The sequence below is a fragment of the Diadema antillarum genome, unplaced genomic scaffold, assembly GCF_040938485.1.
Source record: "Diadema antillarum isolate AM-2024a unplaced genomic scaffold, OU_Dant_1.0 seq00002697_RagTag, whole genome shotgun sequence".
Taxonomy (NCBI): domain Eukaryota; kingdom Metazoa; phylum Echinodermata; class Echinoidea; order Diadematoida; family Diadematidae; genus Diadema; species Diadema antillarum.
Window position 1 is genome coordinate 9,871 of NW_027273295.1, and position 8,134 is coordinate 18,004.

Consider the following 8,134-nt stretch of genomic DNA (forward strand, 5'->3'; position numbering starts at 1 on the left):
GTGTTGACAAATTCCGGTTCTAGTTCTTCTTCTTCTTTTTCTTCTTATTTCTCCCCAAAAGTTGTGCATCGATTAGCTCAGAAAGTCCTCTTCCTATCAATTTCAAACTTATACCATATATGTATCGTCTCCCAAAGACGGCAATTGAACTAAAATCAAAGTGATCAGTCGACCGTGACGTCACTATGACGTCATTATATGAAAACACATTCTCAATCATATCTCATTAATGGAATGGAATTTTTCAATGAAATTTACGTCACATATATTTCAAGTCAAGCGCATTCTACTCATATTCTCAAAATTCATCTATACCTTAAAACGTGCGCGTACGCGCGCGTTGAAATATTTGTATGCTCAAATCGAGCTCAAATTTTTTTTGCACACGTTTCAGACCATTTAGAGCATTTTTTGAAAAATTGAAAAAAATTTACGGACGCGTACGCGCGCGCACATATACGCACGCACAGCTCATATGCGATAGAAATTTCCCGTTTTTTCACACTTATCGCCTGCCTGAAATGTCAGGGAATATGTCTACCAAGTTTCAAGTCAATCCGACTCAATATGACGTCATACGAGCCCGTCAAAGTTGAAATTCCGCGCGCGCGTCAATGGCGATATACAGTGCAACAATGCCAAAAAACCGCCAATTTTAAATCCGATATTACTCGTCAGGATGGACGGTGATTCCCCATTTTTTTTACATATTCTGAAAGCTGATGAGTTGTACATGTCATTTCATGGGTTGGCGATGCTGGAAAAATGATTAAAAGATATCAAATTTCTTAATAAAGTAAAACAAGGAAATTTTCAAAATGACGTCATCAAATTACAAGTTTACTCGAGCGTATCTCACTTATCCTTTGCCAATTTTCACCCAGATTTCAGTATGTTGTAGCTTACTAAATGCTCTTTCATTAATAATAATAATAACAACATTTTGATTAGATGACGGCATCACCTCGTAATATTGGATTGAGAGTAATCTTGTCAAATTTGACCAGTTTACGTGTTATCTTAATGGGAGTGCAGTTTTTCTGGAAATGAAAATTGACATGACTATCTTTTTCGAGCACTAGCTCACCTATGCTTCGTTGAATTTCTCTAAGATTTTAATATGTTGTAGCTGAGACTTTGGGCTATCGTTAATGTGCCCTTCATTTTTTCATACGGTATCGGGATCACGTCCAAAAACTTGGTTGAAATCAAAGCCTATCTTCGATATATTTTCATATTTCTTTCTTTTTCCAACTTTCTTTGCAATAACTCAAGAAAAACATACCCCATCACCACTATATTTTGCACATGTTTAGTTCATGTCACGTACATTATTTCATAAAATAACAACTACTTCATCAGACGCCATCTTGGGTATGTAAATTAGGGTCAAAGGTCATAAATGTTTCATCCTGTATCTTGGTGAATACATGTTCTATCTTCCCCATATTTTGCGCACGTAAAGACCGTGTTACAAGGATCATTTCACAAAATAACCACTTTTTGCTCAGATGCCATCTTGTCTGTGCAGATCGGGGTCAAAGGTCATATGTACTTCTTTCTTTATCTTCGTTATGACGTGTTATGACGTGTTATCTCTATGGGAGGGAATTTTTTTAGATGTGAAAATTGACATGATTGTCTTTATCGAGCACTAGCTCACTTATCCTTCAGTGAATTTCTCCCAGATTTTAATATGTTGCAGGTGAGACTTTGCGCTATCGTATGAAATCCCTTTGTTTTTCATATGGTGTCGGGATCACGTCCAAAAACGTGGTTGAAATTAAAGGTTATCTTCGATGTATTTTCATATTTCTTTCTTTTTCAAATTTTCTTTGCAATAACTCAAGAAAAATAGCCCCTATCAACCCCATATTTTGCACATGTTTAGTTAATGTTACGTACATTATTTCATAAAATAACAACTACTTGATCAGACACCATCTTGGGTATGTAAACTAGGGTCAAAGGTCATAAATGTTTCATCCTGTATCTTGGTGAATAAATGTCTTATCTTTCCCATATTTTGCACACGCAAAGACCATGTTACAAGAATCATTTCACAAAATAACCATTTTTTGCTCAGATGCCATCTTGGGGGTGCAAAGTGGGGTCAAAGGTCAAATATACTTCATTCTGCATCTTTGATAGTGTATACGGAATTCGGTACCCAAGATGGCAGGTCTGACTCCCTTTTCAAAATGAGAATCCAAACATCACACGACCAATGTCCCTAATCTCAGGTGAAAACTCGAATCATTGATTTAAAAAAAATCGGATCACCTAATTTGTCAGTCTTGACAAATTCCGGGTCTAGTTAGGTGATCCGAGTATCCTTCGGATCACCTTCTGTATCTGTACGGATTCTTTCTTCTTCTTTCTTTCTTTATTTCTCCGCAAAAGTTGTGCAGAGGTTAGCTCAGAAAGTCCGCTGCCTATCAATTTCAAAATCATACCATGTATGCATCATGTCCCAAAGACGACAAATCTAATGTATCAATGTGATCAGTTGACCGTGACGTCACTATGACGTCATTATATGAAAACACATTCTCAATCATATCTCATTAATGGAATAAAAATTTTCAATGAAATTTACGTCACATATATTTGAAGTTATGCGCATTTTACTCATGTTCTCAAAATTCATATTTTCTCTTAAAACGTGCGCGTACGCGCGCGTTAAAATATTTGTATGCTCCAATCGAGCTCAAATTTTTTTTGCACACGTTTCAGACCATTTGGAGCATTTTTTGAAAAATTGAAAAAATCGGACGGACGCGTACGCGCGCGCGCATATACGCACGCACAGCTCATATGCAATTGAAATTTCCCGTTTTTTTCACTTTGATCGGATGTCTGAAATGTCAAGGAATATTTCTACCAAGTTTCAACTCAATCCAACTCAATATGACGTCATACGGGCCCGTCAAAGTTGAAATTCCGCGCGCACGTCAATGGCGATGTACAGTGCAACTATGCCAAAAAACCACCAATTTTAAATCCGATTTTACTCGTCAGGATGGACGGTGACCCCCCATTTTCTTTACATATATTGAAAGCTGATGAGTTGTACATGTCATTTCATGGGTAGGCAATGCTGACAAAATGATTAAAAGATATCAAATTTCTTAATAAAGTAAAAAAAGTAAATTTTCAAAATGACGTCATCAAATTACAAGTTTACTCGAGCGTATCTCACTTATCCTCTGCCAATTTTCTCCCATATTTCAGTATGTTGTAGCTTATGAAATGTTCTTTCATTAATGTAAAAACAACATTTTGATTGGATGACGTCATCGCCTCGTAAAAATGGATTGAATGTATCCTTGTAGAATTTGACCAGTTTACGTGTTATCTCTATGGGAGAGCAGTTTTTCTGGCAGTGAAAATTGACATGACTCTCTTTTTCGAGCACTAGCTCACTTTTGCTTCGGTGAATTTTTCCCAGATTTTAGTATGTTGTAGCTGAGACTTTGGGCTATCGTAAGTGTGCCCTTCATTTTTTCATACGACGTCGGCATCACGTCGAAAAACTTGGTTGAAAATGGCACGTGGCTTCGATGCAGCGTCATTTTGCTTAATACACAGGGCCTATGGAGCATGAAATAGGTCATTGCATAGCGCATCCGACTCGTAATCCTAAGGTCCCTGGTTCGAGGCTCACCCCTGCCAATATTTTTTTTTTCATTTTTTTAAACACTTTTTTTCTTCTTTTTCTTTAGTTATTCTTAATCTCCCTTCCTAACTATCTTTTTCTGATTTTTTTTATGCTTCTCCTTCAAATTTCTATAAAATAACATATTTTTTTCTTTATTTGTCTTTCTTTCTACTACTTTCTGTGCAATAGATGAACAACAACAATGGCTATCAATCCCATATTTTGCACATGTTTAGTTCATGTCACGTACATTATTTCATAAAATAACAACTACTTGATCAGACACCATCTTGGGTATGTAAATTAGGGTCAAAGGTCATAAATGTTTCATCCTGTATCTTGGTGAATACATGTCCTATCTTTCCCATATTTTGCACACACAAAGACCATGTAACAAGGATCATTTCACAAAATAACCACTTTTTGCTCAGACGCCATCTTGGGTGTGCAAAGTGAGGTCAAAGGTCATATGTACTTCTTTCTGTATTTTCGTTATGACGTGTTATCTCTATGGGAGGGATTTTTTTTAATGTGAAAATCGACATGCTTTTCTTTATCGAGCACTAGCTCTCACTTACCCTTCGGTGAATTTCTCCCAGATTTTATGTTGTACCTAAGACTTTGCATTTTGCATCTTGGTGAATACCTGTCCTATCTTTGCCATATTTTGCACACGAATATAGACGATGTCGCAAGAATCATTTCACAAAATAACCACTTTTTCCTCAGATGCCATCTTGGGAGGGTAAAGGTGGGTCAAAGGTCATATGTATTCGTTGCTGTATCTTCGTTATTCAGTGTATACAGAATTGGTACCAAAGATGGCAGATATGACTCCCTTTTCTAAATGAGAATCCAAACCTCACACGGCCAATGTCTCTAAACACCGATGAAACTTGTATTGTCATGCCTATTACGATCAGGACTCGAATCATTGATTAAAAAAAAAAATCGGATCACCTTAATTTGTCAGTGATGACAAATTACAATCTCTAGTTCTTCTTCTTCTTCTTCTTCTTCTTCTTTATTTCTCCGCAAAAGTTGTGTAGAGATAAGCTCAGAAAGTGCATTGCCTATGAATGTCAAACTTATACCATATGTGTATCATGTCCCAAAGACGACATGTCAAGTAAAATCGTAGTGATCAGTCGACCGTGACGTCACTATGACGTCATTATATGAAAACACATTTTCAATCATATCTCATTAATGGAGTGGAATTTCTCAATGAAATTTACGTCACATAAATTTCAATTCAAGGGAATTCTACCCATATTTTCAGAATTCCTCGCATCGTAAAGACGTGCGCGTACGCGCGCGTTGAAATATTTGTATGCTCCAATCAAGCTCAAATTTTTTTTGCATACGTTTCAGACCATTTGGAGCATTTTTTGAAAAATTGAAAAAATTGGACGGACGCGTACGCGCGCGCACATATACGCACGTACAGCTCATATGCAACAGAAATTTCCCGATTTTTTACATATATCGGATGTCTGAAAAGTCAAGGAATATTTCTAGCAAGTTTCAAGTCAATCCGACTCAATATGACGTCATACGGGACTGTCAAAGTTGAAATTCCGCGCGCGCGTCAATGGCGATATACAGTACAACAATGCCCCAAAACCGCCAATTTTAAATCCGATTTTACTCGTCAGGATGGACGGTGACCCCCCATTTTCTTTACATATTCTGAAAGCTGATGAGTTGTACATGTCAGTTTATGGGTTGGCGATACTGAAAAAGTCATTCAAAGATATCAAATTTCTTAATAAAGTTAAAAAAGTAAATTTTCAAAATGACGTCATCAAATTTCAAGTTCATTCAAGCATATCTCACTTTTTCTTTAATTGATTTACGTCCAAATTTCAATATGTTGTAGCTTATTAAATGGTCTTTCAGATATATAATAACAACAATTTGATTGGATGACGGCATCACCTCGTAAAAATGGATTTAAAGTAATCTTGTCAAATTTGACCAGTTTACGTGTTATCTCTATGGGAGTGCAGTTTTTCTGGAAATGAAAACTGACATGACTATCTTTATCGAGCACTAGCTCACTTATGCTTCGGTGAATTTCTCCCATATTTTAGTATGTTGTAGCTGAGACTTTGGGCTATCGTTAATGTGCCCTTCGTTTTTTCATACGGAGTCGGCATCATGCCCAAAAACTTGGTTGAAATTAAAGCTTATCTTCCATGTATTTTCATATTCCTTTCTTTCTGCAACTTTCTTTGCAATAACTCAAGAAAAACAAGCTCTATCAGCCCAATATTTTGCACATGTTTAGTTTATGTCACGTACATTATTTCATAAAATAACAACTACTTGATCGGGCACCTTCTTGGGTATGTAAATTAGGGTCAAAGGTCAAAAATGTTTCATCCTGTATCTTGGTTAATACATGTCTTATCTTTCCCATATTTTGCATACGTAAAGACCATGTTACAAGAATCATTTCACAAAATAACCACTTTTTGCTCAGACGCCATCTTGTCTGTGTAAAGTAGGGTCAAAGGTCATATGTACTTCTTTCTTTATCTTTATTATGACGTGTTATCTCTATGGGAGGGAATTTTTCTAGATGTGAAAATTGACATGATTGTCTTTATCGACGACTAGCTCAATTACCCTTCGGTGAATTTCTTCCAGATGTTAGTATGTTGTAGCCAATGTAATACTCTTTAAGTTTTGTTAATCAAAGTTTTAATCGGATGATGTCTTCACCACGTGAAAATGGATATAATGTAACCTTGTCAAATTTAACCAGTTTACGTGTTATCTCTATGGGAGGGAATTTTTCTGGAAATGAAAATTGACATGACTTTCTTTATCGAGCACTACCTCACTTACTCTTCTGTAAATTTCTCCCAGATTTTAATATGATGTAGCTGAGACTTTGGGCTATCATCAGTGATTCTTCATTTTTTCATACGATGCCGAGATCACGTAAAAACTTGGTTGACATCAAACTTATATTCGATGTATTGAGATATTTCTTTCTCTCTGCAACTTTCTTTGCAATAACTCAAGAAAAACAGCCCCTATCATCCCCATATTTGGCACATGTTTAGTTTATGTCACGTACATTATTTCATAAAATAACAACTACTTGATCAGACACCATCTTGGGTATGTAAATTAGGGTCAAAGGTCATAAATGTTTTAACCTGTATCTTGGTGAATACATGTCCTATCTTTCCCATATTTTACACACGCAAAGGCCATGTTACAAGAATCATTTCACAAAATAACCACTTTTTGGTCAGATGCCATCTTGGCTGTGCAAAGTTGGGTCAATGGTCAAATATACTTCATTCTGTATCTTCTTTATAGTGTATACCGAATTTGGTAACAGAGATAGCAGACCTAACTCTCTTTTCTAAATGAGAATCCAAATATCACACGTCCAATGTCTCTAAACACAGATGAAACCTATATGGTCATGCCTATTGCGATCAGGACTCGAATCATTGATTAAAAAAAATCGGATCACCTAATTTGTCAGTCTTGACAAATTCCAAGTCTAGTTATTAGGTGATACGCTATCAGCGTATCACCTATTGTGATTGTCAAAATCTCTCTTTATTTCTTTTTATTCTTCTTTCTTTCTGGACAATTTTGTGTCATCAATATCTCAAGAATGACATTACGGAATAACATGACATTTTCAGGGAACATGTCTCATGACAATATCTAGCCACAATAAGGTTTTCATGACAGTAACATATCTATGACGTCGTCTAGGCGCCATTTTGTGATTTTTGGACCATGTTACATGATCGATCATAACTTCATAACTAAAGGTCATTTCTGTATCATTTTTTGTGGACATAAAGTTCAGGTCACGTTCTATCTTACTTCTTTTGATGCTAATTACCTAGGACATCATTAAGTGCGCGTAAGCGCGCGTCAAAATTTTAAAAGGCTCAAAACAACTTTCCAATGGGAAATCTCGAAGTTTCAGACAATTTTATGCGTTTCAAACAATTTTGCGCGTGCGCGTCCGTCCGCGCATTTTCGCGCGCACAGCGCGTCAGCAACATGAAAATACACTTTTTTTGACAGATTTGGATTCCTGATACTTTGAGCAACAATATCCATTGATTTCTAATCGATTCCTACAAATAACAAAGCAATGCACTTGCGTCAAAGTTCAAATTTCGCGTGCGCGTCTATGTGCAAATATAGTGAAAAAACATGTCTTTGTTTATTTCGCCATAGCTCTTTAAAACGTCAGGTGACCCTATGTTTTTATTGCATATTACAAAAGCATATAAATTGGACATGACGTTTCAAGTATCATTATTTCCATAATTACATTATGACGTCATCATATCGTCATCTGAAATCAAAAAAGTGGAATTAATTTTTTTGAGGTACTGTTTCTGACATTCATTTGCTCGTATCTCTGTTGTTTAAGCTCAATATTATCCCAAATTCAGATATGTTGTACTTTGAACATTTGCC